The following is an 18,095-nucleotide window of genomic DNA, read 5'->3' as shown; positions in this document are numbered from 1 at the left end:
GAGAGAAAGAGAGAGAGAGAAAGAAAAAAGGAGAGAGAGGGAAGGAGAGAGAGGGAAGGAGAGAGAGGGAAGGAGAGAGAGGGAAGGAGAGAGAGGGAAGGAGAGAGAGGGAAGGAGACAGAGGGAAGGAGAGAGAGGGAAGGAGAGAGAGGGAAGGAGAGAGAGGGAAGGAGACAGAGGGAGAGCCAGCAGATACAGGGGAAATGAGTTAGAGAGGGAGCGAGAAAGAGAGAGAAATAGAGAGAGACAGCAGATACAGGGGAAATGAGTTAGAGAGGGATAGAGAAAGAGAGAGAAATAGAGAGAAAGAGAGAGACAGCAGATACAGGGGAAATGAAGGCCTATTAACTTTTATTGCTCTCTGATTAGAGATGAAGATAGAGAATAGAGGTTTTAATGGGATTGAACTGTCACACACAATCTAGTAATGTTTCTTTTGTTATCAATAACAAACCCATTTGGATCTGTGATTAACAGGAACCCTGAGAACATGAAAACAAATGATGAGAGAGAGAGAGAGAGAGAGGGATATGCGTCAACAGCAACCTTGGGAAAATCCTCTGCATTATCATTAACAGCAGACTCGTACATTTCCTCAGTGAAAACAATGTACTGAGCAAATGTCAAATTGGCTTTTTACCAAATTACCTTACGACAGACCACGTATTCACCCTGCCACTCTAATTGACAAACATACAAACCAAAACAAACGCAAATTGGCACGAGGGCCTGCTATACAAATTGACGGAAAGTGGTGTTGGGGGAAAAATCCCGAAAAGAGCCGTTAAAGTCTATAACCACCTAAAAGGAAGTGATTCCCAAACCTTCCATAACAAGGCCATCATCTACAGAGAGATGAACCTGGAGAAGAGTCCCCTAAGCAAGCTGGTCCTGGGGCTTTGTTCACAAACACAAACAGACCCCACAGAGCCCCAGGACAGCAACACAATTAGACCCAACCAAATCATGAGAAAACAAAAAGATCATTACTTGACACTTTGGAAAGAATTAACAAGAAACAGAGCAAACTAGAATGCTATTTGGCCCTAAACAGAGAGGACACCGTGGCAGAATACCTGACCACTGTGACTGACCCAAACTTAAGCAAAGCTTTGACTATGTACAGACATAGTGAGCAGAGCCTTGCTATTGAGAAAGGCCGCCGTAGGCAGACCTGGCTCTCAAGAGAAGACAGGCTATGTGCACACTGCCCACAACATGAGGTGGAAACTGAGCTGCACTTCCTAACCTCCTGCCAAATGTATGACCATATTAGAGACACATATTTCCCTCAGATAACACAGACCCACAAAGAATTCAAAAACAAATCCAATTTTGATAAACTCCCGTATCTACTGGGTGAAATACCACAGTGAGCCATCACAGCAGCAAGATTTGTGACCTGTTGCCACAATAAAAGGTCAACCAGTGAAGAACAAACACCATTGTAAATACAACCCAGATTTATGTTTATTTATTTTACCTTTTGTACTTTAACTATTTGAACATCATTACAACACTGTATATAGACATAATATGACATTTGCAATGTCTTTATTATTTTGTAACTATTGAGTGTAATGTTTACTGTAAATGTTTTATTGTTTATTTCACTTTTGTTTACTTGCTTTGGCAATGTAAACATATGTTTTCCATACCAATAAAGCCCTTGAATTTAAATTTGATTGAGAGTGAGAGTCCTTCCCATGGAAAAACTAGAAATGTAGAAAGAGATATATTCTACAGAACACACTTGTATCCACAGAGAACGAGAAGAGGCTGAGTATCATCTTACCTTTATTTAACTAGGCAAGTCGGTTAAGAACAAATTCTTATTTTCAATGACGACAGATTTGTACCTCAGGGATTTGAACGTGCAAACTTTCGGTTACTGGTCCAACGCTCTAACCACTAGGCTACCCTGCCGCCCCATCTTCCATCTTTCATGGAAGAGTTATGACCAATACCAAAGTAAATCAGTAACGATATGGTTTCCTTTTTTATGTCGTAGCTCCTCTGGTGAAAATGATCAACGTGTGCTTTTCTCTCCTCTCCTTATTGTAAGAAAAGCCCCTATGGCAGTTTGGCATTGAGAAACAACCACTAAATAATATGAATGGTAGAGTTCTGAGCTGCCGGATGGTGTTTCAAAGGGTTGCTGGAGAGGGTACTGCTGTACCTTAAAGGAACTAAGGAAAACACTTAACACTATGGATAGGATGAACTGTAATGTCCCTGAGTGGAAAGCTGTCTTAGACACACATTACTGCTGTATACAAAATAGACACTCAACATGATTCATAGATGGCACGTTACCCACGTCTTACATATTGTTCATGTCTTGTAAAACCAAATCCATCATCCATATTGCACACTGAACTGACACATTCTGTTAGTGGCGTACTTACTGCTAGAATATGTGACCCCAGGTCCAATACATGTGACCCCAGGTCAAATACATGTCACCCCAGGTCCAATCCATGTGACCCCAGGCCCAATACATGTGACCCCAGGTCAAATACATGTGACCCCAGGCCAAATACATGTGACCCCAGGCCAAATACATGTGACCCCAGGCCAAATACATGTGACCCCATTAACAAAGGGTGGGGAACAGTCTGGGAAACAGAGAAGGGGTTGTATCTGTAGCTTTTCCTATGGAACAGGAAGGGCCGATAGGGCCCATTAGGATCCATACTGGCAACATTACAAATGGCACCATATTCCCTTTATAGTAGTTCAAAGTAGTTCACCGCAGGAATTACATGACTGACAGAAGGTCTGAAGAGTTTAGGTATCACCGGCTCAAGGAAACAATGTCAGGAACATGGCATTGACAGAGACTAAAGGCAGACACAAATGTTTCTCTTGGAAGCCGTTTTGTTTATAATATTTTCCCTCTTTTCGGGGCAAAGAATACCCTTGAACTGCTTTCAGAATGTCAAAAAGTGTTGAGCGAGGAGGAGGAGGGGGGTTGTGGGTTCAGTGACGTGCCGCTGAGAAACAGACGGTGGGTTTTTAAAGTGACGACCCTGGGGGTTGTGGGTTCAGCAGCTCCCACCGAGCAGACAGACCTGACGTCACAGCCTTACAGGCTCCATGCCAAAGTGGTGACTGAACCCAGGAACAGGCTGCGTCCCAAATGAAACCCTATTTCCTATATAGTGCACTCATTTTCAATCAGGGCCCATAGGGCTGTGGTCTAAAGTAGTGTACTATGTAGGGAATAGGGTGTAATTTGATACGCACAACCTGGTGCTCCTAATGAAGCCGACTTCATTTGTTGGAAATGCATTAGGACAAACGGCCGTGTCTTGATAATGGAAAGGGGGGGGGGGGGGGGTCAACCTGCCCATGAAAGGAATCCCATCCAACAGTTAATGTTCTGTTTTCCAGGTACTGAGGTAAATGTACTGGAAGCCACGAGTTATTTGCATCTGGTCCATTAAGCAGTCATCTCAGCAGTGAGTGGGATTTACGTGCCATTAAAATGAAAAGCCTCAGACTTTATTTACCATTCTGAGCCCCTGTTAAACACCACGGTAAGCAAACAAGAAAGAAGAGCTGGTGAAAGATCAACTCCTGTTTTATCCACCTTATTTGTCTATTTTGTTTATTATCAAGCAACTGAAACTTGGTTGAGTAGCCCCTACAAAATGTCATAGCAGCAGAGCATTTGGAATGGGAACATTCAGCCATATCCTTTCCCATGAGCTAGACTGCATCAGCCTGAAGAAGGTTGAGGCTTTACAAGTTCAAAGGCAAATGGACGGAACCCAAAACAGACACAACTCCATCACACTTCATGTCTGTTTCATGCCTGTTTATTGTCAGAGCAGTGGAAATCAGCTTGACTTCCCCAGCTAATGTCTCTCAAGAGGTTTATATTCTAGTCCATACATCCCTGGACTGAACACTACACTGACACAATGGCCGTTCTTCCAGACATACTTCCTCATTCTACAGCTCTCTGAGGGCCCCGGCATGACATCTGCAAATATATTCTTTGTACTCCAGCTGTTGTGTTGCTGAGCACAGACATTATGACATTCCTTTGTACCAAAAAAATAACATATTGGAAATACAAACCCTGGCCTTTCTGTTGGATGATCTAACTCTATTGAGTCTACCCACCCACAGACAATAGCTTCGTTTAATTCAGTTTCAGCTGATTTATACAATGTCCAGACTGTTCTGTTATAGTAATAACTACTGTACTGTGGGGGAGATGACTGACCCTGAATGAGCCACGTCAGTGGTTCATCATCATTATGACTGGGGGTGGAAATACACACAAACGTGACCTGGGTATAGAAACAGTTTAGAGGGAATGTCTCAAAGATATATAGAGAATAATAAAGAGAATTGACTGAACAGCACACACACACACACACACACACACACACACACACACACACACACACACACACACACACACACACACACACACACACACACACACACACACACACACACACACACACACCACACACACCACACACACACACACTAAATATGTTGGCTGGCATGATTGTTTTCAGCCACAGATGGGTTGAACACATCCTTCTACATGTGTCTTTCTTCCAACCAACTGAAACCACATAAAATGTATCTGTGTCTCAGCGTTGCGCTCCCAGTGAGATGTTAAGTCAAACAAAAAGCCATCAGTGGGAGACGTGTTTTTCTCTCCTAGCACGCTGCTGTTATAACTCCGCTTTTCACACTGGCCAGGAGGACACATGGGTATTCTTCAGTGATATATTGGTTGCGCTGGCTGGTAAAAGATTAATCGGAGTCATCGACTCTGAAGGCTTTGTACTGTGAGCCAGACAGCAAAACTCTCTCTCTCTCTCCCTGTCTCACACATGGCCCAGCGACAGACCAGGCCTCGTCTCCCACATGGCCCAGTGACAGACCAGGCCTCGTCTTCCACATGGCCCAGCGACAGACCAGGCCTCGTCCCTCACATGGCCCAGCGACCGACCAGGCCTCGTCTTCCACATGGCCCAGCGACCGACCAGGCCTCGTCTCCCACATGGCCCAGCGACAGACCAGGCCTCGTCTCCCACATGGCCCAGCGACAGACCAGGCCTCGTCTCCTACATGGCCCAGTGACAGACCAGGCCTCGTCTTCCACATGGCCCAGCGACAGACCAGGCCTCGTCTCCCACATGGCCCAGCGACCGACCAGGCCTCGTCTCCCACACGGCCCAGCGACCGACCAGGCCTCGTCTCCCACATGGCCCAGCGACCGACCAGGCCTCGTCTCCCACACGGCCCAGCGACCGACCAGGCCTCGTCTCCCACATGGCCCAGCGACCGACCAGGCCTCGTCTCCCACATGGCCCAGCGACCGACCAGGCCTCGTCTCCCACATGGCCCAGCGACCGACCAGGCCTCGTCTCCCACACGGCCCAGCGACCGACCAGGCCTCGTCTCCTACATGGCCCAGCGACCGACCAGGCCTCATCTCCCACACGGCCCAGCGACCGACCAGGCCTATCTGAACCAGTTGGAAGTGTGTGAGCCTTGAGTTAGTTCTGCAGGGTGCTCTCTCTGCCATGAGTTAGCTCTTTGGACACTGTGTTAACTAACCTCCAAACAAGCTTCAATGCCATACAACACTCCTTCTGTGGCCTCCAACTGCTCTTAAACGCTAGTAAAGCCAATGTATGCTCTTCAACCATTCGCTGCCCACACCCGCCCGCCCGACTAGCATCACTACTCTGGACGGTTCTGACTTAGAATATGTGGACAACTACAAATACCTAGGTGTCTGGTTAGACTGTAAACTCTCCTTCTAGACTCATATTAAACATCTCCAATCCCAAAATTAAATCTAGAATCGGCTTCCTATTTCGCAACAAAGCCCCCTTCACTCACGCCGCCAAACATACCCTCGTAAAACTGACTATCCTACCGATCCTCGACTTCGGCGATGTCATTTACAAAATAGCTTCCAATACCCTACTCAATAAACTGGATGTAGTCTATCACAGTGCCATCCGTTTTGTTACCAAAGCCCCTTATACCACCCACCACTGCGACCTGTATGCTGTCGTCGGCTTGCCCTCGCTAAATACTCGTCGCCAGACCCACTGGCTCCAGGTCATCTATAAGTCTATGCTAGGTAAAGCTCCGCCTTATCTCAGCTCACTGGTCACGATAACAACACCCACCCGTAGCACGCGCTCCAGCAGGTATATCTCACTGATCATCCCCAAAGCCAACACCTCATTTGGCCGCCTTTCATTCCAGTTCTCTGCTGCCAGTGACTGGAACGAGTTGCAAAAATCACTGAAGCTGGGGACTTATATTTCCCTCACTAACTTTAAACATCAGCTATCTGAGCAGCTAACCGATCGCTGCAGCTGTACATAGTCCATCTGTAAATAGCCCAGCCAATCTACCTACCTCATCCCCATATTGTTTTTATTTCGTTTTCTGCTCTTTTGCACACCAGTATTTCTACTTGCACATCACCATCTGCTCATCTATCACTCCAGTATTAATCTGCTAAATTGTAATTACTTCACTACTATGGCCTATTTATTGCCTTACCTCCTCACACCATTTGCACACACTGTATATAGACTTTCTTTTTTCTAAATTATGTTATTGACTGTACGCTTATTTACTCCATTTGTAACTCTGTGTTGTTGTTTGTGTCGCACTGCTTTGCTTTATCTTGGCCAGGTCGCAGTTGTAAATGAGAACTTGTTGTCAACTAGCCTACCTAGTTAAATAAAGGTGAAAAAAATTTGTTCATTCTGCAGGGTTCTCTCTCTACCATGAGTTAGTTCACAGGGTGCTCTCTCTACCATGAGTTAGTTCACAGGGTGCTCTCTCTACCATGAGTTAGTTCACAGGGTGCTCTCTCTGCCATGAGTTAGTTCACAGGGTGCTCTCTCTGCCATGAGTTAGTTCACAGGGTGCTCTCTCTACCATGAGTTAGTTCACAGGGTGCTCTCTCTACCATGAGTTAGTTCACAGGGTGCTCTCTCTGCCATGAGTTAGTTCACAGGGTGTTCTCTCTACCATGAGTTAGTTCACGGGGCCCCACCGGGTCCGGGTGCTCTCTCTGCCAGGGCCCGGGGCCCACCTGAGTTAGTTCACAGGGTGCTCTCTGCCTGGGCCGGGTGCCCCACCATGAGTTAGTTCACAGGGTGCTCTCTCTGCCATGAGTTAGTTCACAGGGTGCTCTCTCTACCATGAGTTAGTTCACAGGGTGTTCTCTCTACCATGAGTTAGTTCACAGGGTGCTCTCTCTACCATGAGTTAGTTCACAGGGTGTTCTCTCTGCCATGAGTTACTTCACAGGGTGCTCTCTCTACCATGAGTTAGTTTACAGGGTGCTCTCTCTACCATGAGTTAGTTCACAGGGTGCTCTCTCTGTCATGAGTTAGTTCACCGGGTGTTCTCTCTACCATGAGTTAGTTCACAGGGTGTTCTCTCTGCCATGAGTTAGTTCACAGGGTTCTCTCTCTACCATGAGTTAGTTCACAGGGTGCTCTCTCTGCCATGAGTTAGTTCACAGGGTGCTCTCTCTGCCATGAGTTAGTTCACAGGGTGCTCTCGCTGCCATGAGTTAGTTCACAGGGTGCTCTCTCTGCCATGAGTTAGTTCACAGGGTGCTGTCGCTGCCATGAGTTAGTTCACAGGGTGCTCTCTCTGCCATGAGTTAGTTCACAGGGTGCTCTCTCTGCCATGAGTTAGTTCACAGGGTGCTCTCTCTACCATGAGTTAGTTCACAGGGTGCTCTCTCTGCCATGAGTTAGTTCACAGGGTGCTCTCTCTACCATGAGTTAGTTCACAGGGTGCTCTCTGCTGCCATGAGTTAGTTCACAGGGTGCTCTCTCTACCATGAGTTAGTTCACAGGGTGCTCTCTCTACCATGAGTTAGTTCACAGGGTGCTCTCTCTACCATGAGTTAGTTCACAGGGTGTTCTCTCTACCATGAGTTAGTACACAGGGTTCTCTCTCTACCATTAGTTAGTTCACAGGGTGTTCTCTCTACCATGAGTTAGTTCACAGGGTTCTCTCTATACCATGAGTTAGTTCACAGGGTGCTCTCTCTACCATGAGTTAGTTCACAGGGTGCTCTCTCTGCCATGAGTTAGTTCACAGGGTGCTCTCTCTGCCATGAGTTAGTTCACAGGGTGCTCTCGCTGCCATGAGTTAGTTCACAGGGTGCTCTCTCTGCCATGAGTTAGTTCACAGGGTGCTCTCTCTGCCATGAGTTAGTTCACAGGGTGCTCTCTCTACCATGAGTTAGTTCACAGGGTGCTCTCTCTGCCATGAGTTAGTTCACAGGGTGCTCTCTCTGCCATGAGTTAGTTCACAGGGTGCTCTCTCTACCACGAGTTAGTTCACAGGGTGCTCTCTCTACCATGAGTTAGTTCACAGGGTGCTCTCTCTGCCATGAGTTAGTTCACAGGGTGCTCTCTCTGCCATGAGTTAGTTCACAGGGTTCTCTCTCTGTCTGCTCTGTGTGTGTGTTTATTTTCCCATCTGGTTTTATGCTGTATAACCCAGAACGTTCCATGATGAAACCCCTGGTCTGTCACCTACGAGCGAGAGAACAGAGAAATTGAATAATCCTTCAGTAGTGTGTAGGTAGCCTACTTCCTGGATCATTACATTACATTCTTCCTAGGATAAAACTGTTCATCAGTATTATGTGAGAACCACCGGGTAGTCAACATGTGTCCTGTTTCTTGACACAGTAATTTCATGTTCTAAGAAAGGCTTTTTGACTTTGGTCTCATAATGAGGGTCCTCGATCTGGTACAGTAACACCCTAAAACTGCAGTGGTCTCAGACCATATGAAAACAGTAAGAAACAGTAGCAACAGGACAATGGGTCAACTGTTATTTAATAGTTACCCTACTTCACTTTAATATTTATTCACAGATTAGGCTATCGGTGGGATGACTGCTCCTCTCTCCTTTATCCCAGTATAAAGAGATGACTGCTCCTCTCTCCTTTATCCCAGTATAAAGAGATGACTGCTCCTATCTCTTTTATCCCAGTATAAAGAGATGACTGCTCCTCTCTCTTTTATCCCAGTATAAAGAGATGACTGCTCCTCTCTCTTTTATCCCAGTATAAAGAGATGACTGCTCCTCTCTCCTTTATCCAAGTATAAAGAGATGACTGCTCCTCTCTCTTTTATCCCGGTATAAAGAGATGACTGCTCCTCTCTCCTTTATCCCAGTATAAAGAGATGACTGCTCCTCTCTCTTTTATCCCAGTATAAAGAGATGACTGCTCCTCTCTCCTTTATCCCAGTATAAAGAGATGACTGCTCCTCTCTCTTTTATCCCAGTATAAAGAGATGACTGCTCCTCTCTCCTTTATCCCAGTATAAAGAGATGACTGCTCCTCTCTCTTTTATCCCAGTATAAAGAGATGACTGCTCCTCTCTCCTTTATCCCAGTATAAAGAGATGACTGCTCCTCTCTCCTTTATCCCAGTATAAAGAGATGACTGCTCCTCTCTCCTTTATCCCAGTATAAAGAGATGACTGCTCCTCTCTCCTTTATCCCAGTATAAAGAGATGACTGCTCCTCTCTCCTTTATCCCAGTACAAAGAGATGACTGCTCCTCTCTCTTTTATCCCAGTATAAAGAGATGACTGCTCCTCTCTCTTTTATCCCAGTATAAAGAGATGACTGCTCCTCTCTCTTTTATCCCAGTATAAAGAGATGACTGCTCCTCTCTCCTTTATCCCAGTACAAAGAGATGACTGCTCCCTCTCTTTTATCCCAGTATAAAGAGATGACTGCTCCTCTCTCCTTTATCCCAGTATAAAGAGATGACTGCTCCTCTCTCTTTTATCCCAGTATAAAGAGATGACTGCTCCTCTCTCTTTTATCCCAGTATAAAGAGATGACTGCTCCTCTCTCCTTTATCCCAGTATAAAGAGATGACTGCTCCTCTCTCCTTTATCCCAGTATAAAGAGATGACTGCTCCCTCACTCTTTTATCCCAGTATAAAGAGATGACTGCTCCTCTCTCTTTTATCCCAGTATAAAGAGATGACTGCTCCTCTCTCTTTTATCCCAGTATAAAGAGATGACTGCTCCTCTCTCTTTTATCCCAGTATAAAGAGATGACTGCTCCTCTCTCTTTTATCCCAGTATAAAGAGATGACTGCTCCTCTCTCTTTTATCCCAGTATAAAGAGATGACTGCTCCTCTCTCCTTTATCCCAGTATAAAGAGATGACTGCTCCTCTCTCCTTTATCCCAGTATAAAGAGATGACTGCTCCTCTCTCCTTTATCCCAGTATAAAGAGATGACTGCTCCTCTCTCTTTTATCCCAGTATAAAGAGATGACTGCTCCTCTCTCTTTTATCCCAGTATAAAGAGATGACTGCTCCTCTCTCTTTTATCCCAGTATAAAGAGATGACTGCTCCTCTCTCTTTTATCCCAGTATAAAGAGATGACTGCTCCTCTCTCTTTTATCCCAGTATAAAGAGATGACTGCTCCTCTCTCTTTTATCCCAGTATAAAGAGATGACTGCTCCTCTCTCTTTTATCCCAGTATAAAGAGATGACTGCTCCTCTCTCTTTTATCCCAGTATAAAGAGATGACTGCTCCTCTCTCTTTTATCCCAGTATAAAGAGATGACTGCTCCTCTCTCTTTTATCCCAGTATAAAGAGATGACTGCTCCCTCACTCTTTTATCCCAGTATAAAGAGATGACTGCTCCTCTCTCTTTTATCCCAGTATAAAGAGATGACTGCTCCTCTCTCCTTTATCCCAGTATAAAGAGATGACTGCTCCTCTCTCCTTTATCCCAGTATAAAGAGATGACTGCTCCTCTCTCTTTTATCCCAGTATAAAGAGATGACTGCTCCTCTCTCTTTTATCCCAGTATAAAGAGATGACTGCTCCTCTCTCTTTTATCCCAGTATAAAGAGATGACTGCTCCTCTCTCTTTTATCCCAGTATAAAGAGATGACTGCTCCTCTCTCCTTTATCCCAGTATAAAGAGATGACTGCTCCTCTCTCCTTTATCCCAGTATAAAGAGATGACTGCTCCTCTCTCTTTTATCCCAGTATAAAGAGATGACTGCTCCTCTCTCTTTTATCCCAGTATAAAGAGATGACTGCTCCTCTCTCTTTTATCCCAGTATAAAGAGATGACTGCTCCTCTCTCTTTTATCCCAGTATAAAGAGATGACTGCTCCCTCTCTTTTATCCCAGTATAAAGAGATGACTGCTCCTCTCTCCTTTATCCCAGTATAAAGAGATGACTGCTCCTCTCTCTTTTATCCCAGTATAAAGAGATGACTGCTCCTCTCTCCTTTATCCCAGTATAAAGAGATGACTGCTCCTCTCTCCTTTATCCCAGTATAAAGAGATGACTGCTCCTCTCTCTTTTATCCCAGTATAAAGAGATGACTGCTCCTCTCTCTTTTATCCCAGTATAAAGAGATGACTGCTCCTCTCTCTTTTATCCCAGTATAAAGAGATGACTGCTCCCTCTCTTTTATCCCAGTATAAAGAGATGACTGCTCCTCTCTCCTTTATCCCAGTATAAAGAGATGACTGCTCCTCTCTCCTTTATCCCAGTATAAAGAGATGACTGCTCCTCTCTCCTTTATCCCAGTATAAAGAGATGACTGCTCCTCTCTCCTTTATCCCAGTATAAAGAGATGACTGCTCCTCTCTCCTTTATCCCAGTACAAAGAGATGACTGCTCCTCTCTCTTTTATCCCAGTATAAAGAGATGACTGCTCCTCTCTCTTTTATCCCAGTATAAAGAGATGACTGCTCCTCTCTCTTTTATCCCAGTATAAAGAGATGACTGCTCCTCTCTCCTTTATCCCAGTACAAAGAGATGACTGCTCCCTCTCTTTTATCCCAGTATAAAGAGATGACTGCTCCTCTCTCCTTTATCCCAGTATAAAGAGATGACTGCTCCTCTCTCTTTTATCCCAGTATAAAGAGATGACTGCTCCTCTCTCTTTTATCCCAGTATAAAGAGATGACTGCTCCTCTCTCCTTTATCCCAGTATAAAGAGATGACTGCTCCTCTCTCCTTTATCCCAGTATAAAGAGATGACTGCTCCTCTCTCTTTTATCCCAGTATAAAGAGATGACTGCTCCTCTCTCTTTTATCCCAGTATAAAGAGATGACTGCTCCTCTCTCTTTTATCCCAGTATAAAGAGATGACTGCTCCTCTCTCTTTTATCCCAGTATAAAGAGATGACTGCTCCTCTCTCTTTTATCCCAGTATAAAGAGATGACTGCTCCCTCTCTTTTATCCCAGTATAAAGAGATGACTGCTCCTCTCTCCTTTATCCCAGTATAAAGAGATGACTGCTCCTCTCTCCTTTATCCCAGTATAAAGAGATGACTGCTCCTCTCTCCTTTATCCCAGTATAAAGAGATGACTGCTCCTCTCTCTTTTATCCCAGTATAAAGAGATGACTGCTCCTCTCTCTTTTATCCCAGTATAAAGAGATGACTGCTCCTCTCTCTTTTATCCCAGTATAAAGAGATGACTGCTCCTCTCTCTTTTATCCCAGTATAAAGAGATGACTGCTCCTCTCTCTTTTATCCCAGTATAAAGAGATGACTGCTCCTCTCTCTTTTATCCCAGTATAAAGAGATGACTGCTCCTCTCTCTTTTATCCCAGTATAAAGAGATGACTGCTCCTCTCTCTTTTATCCCAGTATAAAGAGATGACTGCTCCTCTCTCTTTTATCCCAGTATAAAGAGATGACTGCTCCTCTCTCTTTTATCCCAGTATAAAGAGATGACTGCTCCTCTCTCTTTTATCCCAGTATAAAGAGATGACTGCTCCTCTCTCCTTTATCCCAGTATAAAGAGATGACTGCTCCTCTCTCCTTTATCCCAGTATAAAGAGATGACTGCTCCTCTCTCTTTTATCCCAGTATAAAGAGATGACTGCTCCTCTCTCTTTTATCCCAGTATAAAGAGATGACTGCTCCTCTCTCTTTTATCCCAGTATAAAGAGATGACTGCTCCTCTCTCCTTTATCCCAGTATAAAGAGATGACTGCTCCTCTCTCCTTTATCCCAGTATAAAGAGATGACTGCTCCTCTCTCTTTTATCCCAGTATAAAGAGATGACTGCTCCTCTCTCTTTTATCCCAGTATAAAGAGATGACTGCTCCTCTCTCTTTTATCCCAGTATAAAGAGATGACTGCTCCTCTCTCTTTTATCCCAGTATAAAGAGATGACTGCTCCCTCTCTTTTATCCCAGTATAAAGAGATGACTGCTCCTCTCTCCTTTATCCCAGTATAAAGAGATGACTGCTCCTCTCTCTTTTATCCCAGTATAAAGAGATGACTGCTCCTCTCTCTTTTATCCCAGTATAAAGAGATGACTGCTCCTCTCTCTTTTATCCCAGTATAAAGAGATGACTGCTCCTCTCTCCTTTATCCCAGTATAAAGAGATGACTGCTCCTCTCTCCTTTATCCCAGTATAAAGAGATGACTGCTCCTCTCTCTTTTATCCCAGTATAAAGAGATGACTGCTCCTCTCTCTTTTATCCCAGTATAAAGAGATGACTGCTCCTCTCTCTTTTATCCCAGTATAAAGAGATGACTGCTCCTCTCTCCTTTATCCCAGTATAAAGAGATGACTGCTCCCTCTCTTTTATCCCAGTATAAAGAGATGACTGCTCCTCTCTCTTTTATCCCAGTATAAAGAGATGACTGCTCCTCTCTCTTTTATCCCAGTATAAAGAGATGACTGCTCCTCTCTCTTTTATCCCAGTATAAAGAGATGACTGCTCCTCTCTCTTTTATCCCAGTATAAAGAGATGACTGCTCCTCTCTCTTTTATCCCAGTATAAAGAGATGACTGCTCCTCTCTCTTTTATCCCAGTATAAAGAGATGACTGCTCCTCTCTCTTTTATCCCAGTATAAAGAGATGACTGCTCCTCTCTCTTTTATCCCAGTATAAAGAGATGACTGCTCCTCTCTCTTTTATCCCAGTATAAAGAGATGACTGCTCCTCTCTCCTTTATCCCAGTATAAAGAGATGACTGCTCCTCTCTCCTTTATCCCAGTATAAAGAGATGACTGCTCCTCTCTCTTTTATCCCAGTATAAAGAGATGACTGCTCCTCTCTCCTTTATCCCAGTATAAAGAGATGACTGCTCCTCTCTCCTTTATCCCAGTATAAAGAGATGACTGCTCCTCTCTCTTTTATCCCAGTATAAAGAGATGACTGCTCCTCTCTCTTTTATCCCAGTATAAAGAGATGACTGCTCCTCTCTCTTTTATCCCAGTATAAAGAGATGACTGCTCCTCTCTCCTTTATCCCAGTATAAAGAGATGACTGCTCCTCTCTCTTTTATCCCAGTATAAAGAGATGACTGCTCCTCTCTCTTTTATCCCAGTATAAAGAGATGACTGCTCCTCTCTCTTTTATCCCAGTATAAAGAGATGACTGCTCCTCTCTCTTTTATCCCAGTATAAAGAGATGACTGCTCCCTCTCTTTTATCCCAGTATAAAGAGATGACTGCTCCTCTCTCCTTTATCCCAGTATAAAGAGATGACTGCTCCTCTCTCCTTTATCCCAGTATAAAGAGATGACTGCTCCTCTCTCCTTTATCCCAGTATAAAGAGATGACTGCTCCTCTCTCCTTTATCCCAGTATAAAGAGATGACTGCTCCTCTCTCCTTTATCCCAGTATGAAGAGATGACTGCTCCTCTCTCCTTTATCCCAGTATAAAGAGATGACTGCTCCTCTCTCCTTTATCCCAGTACAAAGAGATGACTGCTCCTCTCTCTTTTATCCCAGTATAAAGAGATGACTGCTCCTCTCTCTTTTATCCCAGTATAAAGAGATGACTGCTCCTCTCTCTTTTATCCCAGTATAAAGAGATGACTGCTCCTCTCTCCTTTATCCCAGTACAAAGAGATGACTGCTCCCTCTCTTTTATCCCAGTATAAAGAGATGACTGCTCCTCTCTCCTTTATCCCAGTATAAAGAGATGACTGCTCCTCTCTCTTTTATCCCAGTATAAAGAGATGACTGCTCCTCTCTCTTTTATCCCAGTATAAAGAGATGACTGCTCCTCTCTCCTTTATCCCAGTATAAAGAGATGACTGCTCCTCTCTCCTTTATCCCAGTATAAAGAGATGACTGCTCCCTCTCTCTTTTATCCCAGTATAAAGAGATGACTGCTCCTCTCTCTTTTATCCCAGTATAAAGAGATGACTGCTCCTCTCTCTTTTATCCCAGTATAAAGAGATGACTGCTCCTCTCTCCTTTATCCCAGTATAAAGAGATGACTGCTCCTCTCTCTTTTATCCCAGTATAAAGAGATGACTGCTCCTCTCTCTTTTATCCCAGTATAAAGAGATGACTGCTCCTCTCTCCTTTATCCCAGTATAAAGAGATGACTGCTCCTCTCTCCTTTATCCCAGTATAAAGAGATGACTGCTCCTCTCTCCTTTATCCCAGTATAAAGAGATGACTGCTCCTCTCTCTTTTATCCCAGTATAAAGAGATGACTGCTCCTCTCTCTTTTATCCCAGTATAAAGAGATGACTGCTCCTCTCTCTTTTATCCCAGTATAAAGAGATGACTGCTCCTCTCTCCTTTATCCCAGTATAAAGAGATGACTGCTCCTCTCTCCTTTATCCCAGTATAAAGAGATGACTGCTCCTCTCTCTTTTATCCCAGTATAAAGAGATGACTGCTCCTCTCTCTTTTATCCCAGTATAAAGAGATGACTGCTCCTCTCTCTTTTATCCCAGTATAAAGAGATGACTGCTCCTCTCTCCTTTATCCCAGTATAAAGAGATGACTGCTCCTCTCTCCTTTATCCCAGTATAAAGAGATGACTGCTCCTCTCTCTTTTATCCCAGTATAAAGAGATGACTGCTCCTCTCTCTTTTATCCCAGTATAAAGAGATGACTGCTCCTCTCTCTTTTATCCCAGTATAAAGAGATGACTGCTCCCTCTCTTTTATCCCAGTATAAAGAGATGACTGCTCCTCTCTCCTTTATCCCAGTATAAAGAGATGACTGCTCCTCTCTCCTTTATCCCAGTATAAAGAGATGACTGCTCCTCTCTCTTTTATCCCAGTATAAAGAGATGACTGCTCCTCTCTCTTTTATCCCAGTATAAAGAGATGACTGCTCCTCTCTCCTTTATCCCAGTATAAAGAGATGACTGCTCCTCTCTCTTTTATCCCAGTATAAAGAGATGACTGCTCCTCTCTCTTTTATCCCAGTATAAAGAGATGACTGCTCCTCTCTCCTTTATCCCAGTATAAAGAGATGACTGCTCCTCTCTCTTTTATCCCAGTATAAAGAGATGACTGCTCCTCTCTCTTTTATCCCAGTATAAAGAGATGACTGCTCCTCTCTCTTTTATCCCAGTATAAAGAGATGACTGCTCCTCTCTCTTTTATCCCAGTATAAAGAGATGACTGCTCCTCTCTCTTTTATCCCAGTATAAAGAGATGACTGCTCCTCTCTCTTTTATCCCAGTATAAAGAGATGACTGCTCCTCTCTCTTTTATCCCAGTATAAAGAGATGACTGCTCCTCTCTCCTTTATCCCAGTATAAAGAGATGACTGCTCCCCTCTCTTTTATTCCAGTACCGACACCCCCAATGTGAAGTGGCTGATGTCCTGACGGATCACAAAGCGCTGTTAGCTGCCTGCACGCACACAAACCAAAATGAACACTACTGGCATTCGCATTTGTTGTCTTTGCTCTCATCAAATCGATATGCAATTTCTGTTTGTTTCAACATACCCAAACGGGATGTTTTGAGACACTGAGTGCTTGATTGTCAACCAAGCCCAACATTCCTTGACCAATGTCCTTCTGAGGTCACTTGAAGCAATGTGTTGAAAAAAGACTGCATTGCACTGGGAAACACACTGGGCGATGATGATGATGATGATGATGATGATGGCGTAGCAAATGAAGACAAGTGAAGACTTACCTAATCTTCATTCTTATCTGAATTTACTTACAAGCACGGACTGATTCATGTCTCCACCTGCTCGTAGGGTAGTAATCAAAATATCCGTTGCTGACATTAAAACAGAAACCCTGATCCTGTAATCTTTCACCTGCCCACTGAGGAACATTAAAAGCTAAATTAATGAGAGGCTACGTGCTTGGCTGTGTTTAGCTTCGGCTTCCAGCTGACCGTTTATACTCTGCAGAGAACAATGCAAGCTGCAACTGAAAGAATTCTTAGAACCACGTCCCTCCTACACCACCTCTGGTGCCAAACCAGATAACAAATAAAGATATCACTGTGTCAAGGCCTTCTTCGCTCTGAAAGCCTGAGCATAATCTGGTGCTGAAGTCGGTCTAGTCAAGCTAACGAAAAAGAGCATAAAGTTAGAAGAAATCTAAAGAAAAATATTTTGAAATTAGGAATATAGCATGTATAAATCAATACTGTATACATCTATACTGTATACATCTATACTGTATAAATCAATACTGTATACATCTATACTGTATAAATCTTTACTGTATAAATCTATACTGTATAAATCAATACTATATACTGTATACATCAATACTGTATACATCTATACTGTATAAATCAATACTGTATACATCTATACTGTATACATCTATACTGTATAAATCTTTACTGTATAAATCTATACTGTATAAATCAATACTGTATAAATCAATACTATATACATATATACTGTATACATCTATACCGTATACATCTATACCTTATACATCTATACCTTATAAATCTTTACTGTATAAATCTTTACTGTATAAATCTTTACTGTATAAATCTTTACTATTCTTCATGTAGTCATAGATAGCCGTGGAATGAAGAGGCAAGATACATCTCTAGAATCTTCTTCTCGAGCAAAGTTACTTGTGGCAACAGGCTGATTCATTTAGATAATTTTTCTGTGGAAATTTGACCAAAGAAGAAATAAACAAAAGTTGTCTTGATCCGCACAATCAGCAGTCAGTCATTATCCAAAACAAATATGCTTGTCCAATGTAAACACATTTTTCCCAACAGATAGCTGCTGGTAGCCAGTGGAGCATCCATCCAGCCATCCAACCCCAGGCCCCGGGTGTTAAT

General features: G+C 43.7%; 1 protein-coding gene across 4 annotated transcripts in view; it reads right to left on the bottom strand.

Annotated features, from left to right (window-relative positions):
• The window catches only part of LOC106589012 (four and a half LIM domains protein 3), a 50,469-nt gene that overhangs the window by 8,781 nt on the left and 23,593 nt on the right, over nucleotides 1-18,095 (bottom strand). The window contains exon 1 of one of the 4 annotated variants that reach the window (XM_045709843.2): nucleotides 16,996-17,177. The exons of the other annotated variants lie outside the window; for them this stretch is intronic. The gene's annotated coding sequence lies outside the window, so the exon portion shown is untranslated. Of the gene's footprint in view, nucleotides 1-16,995; nucleotides 17,178-18,095 lie in introns of those variants that run through there. 4 annotated transcript variants of the gene reach the window in all.

Source organism: Salmo salar, chromosome 27, assembly GCF_965601325.2.
Source record: "Salmo salar chromosome 27, fSalSal1, whole genome shotgun sequence".
Classification (NCBI taxonomy): domain Eukaryota; kingdom Metazoa; phylum Chordata; class Actinopteri; order Salmoniformes; family Salmonidae; genus Salmo; species Salmo salar.
This window is presented reverse-complemented; position numbering and strand designations above follow the sequence as displayed.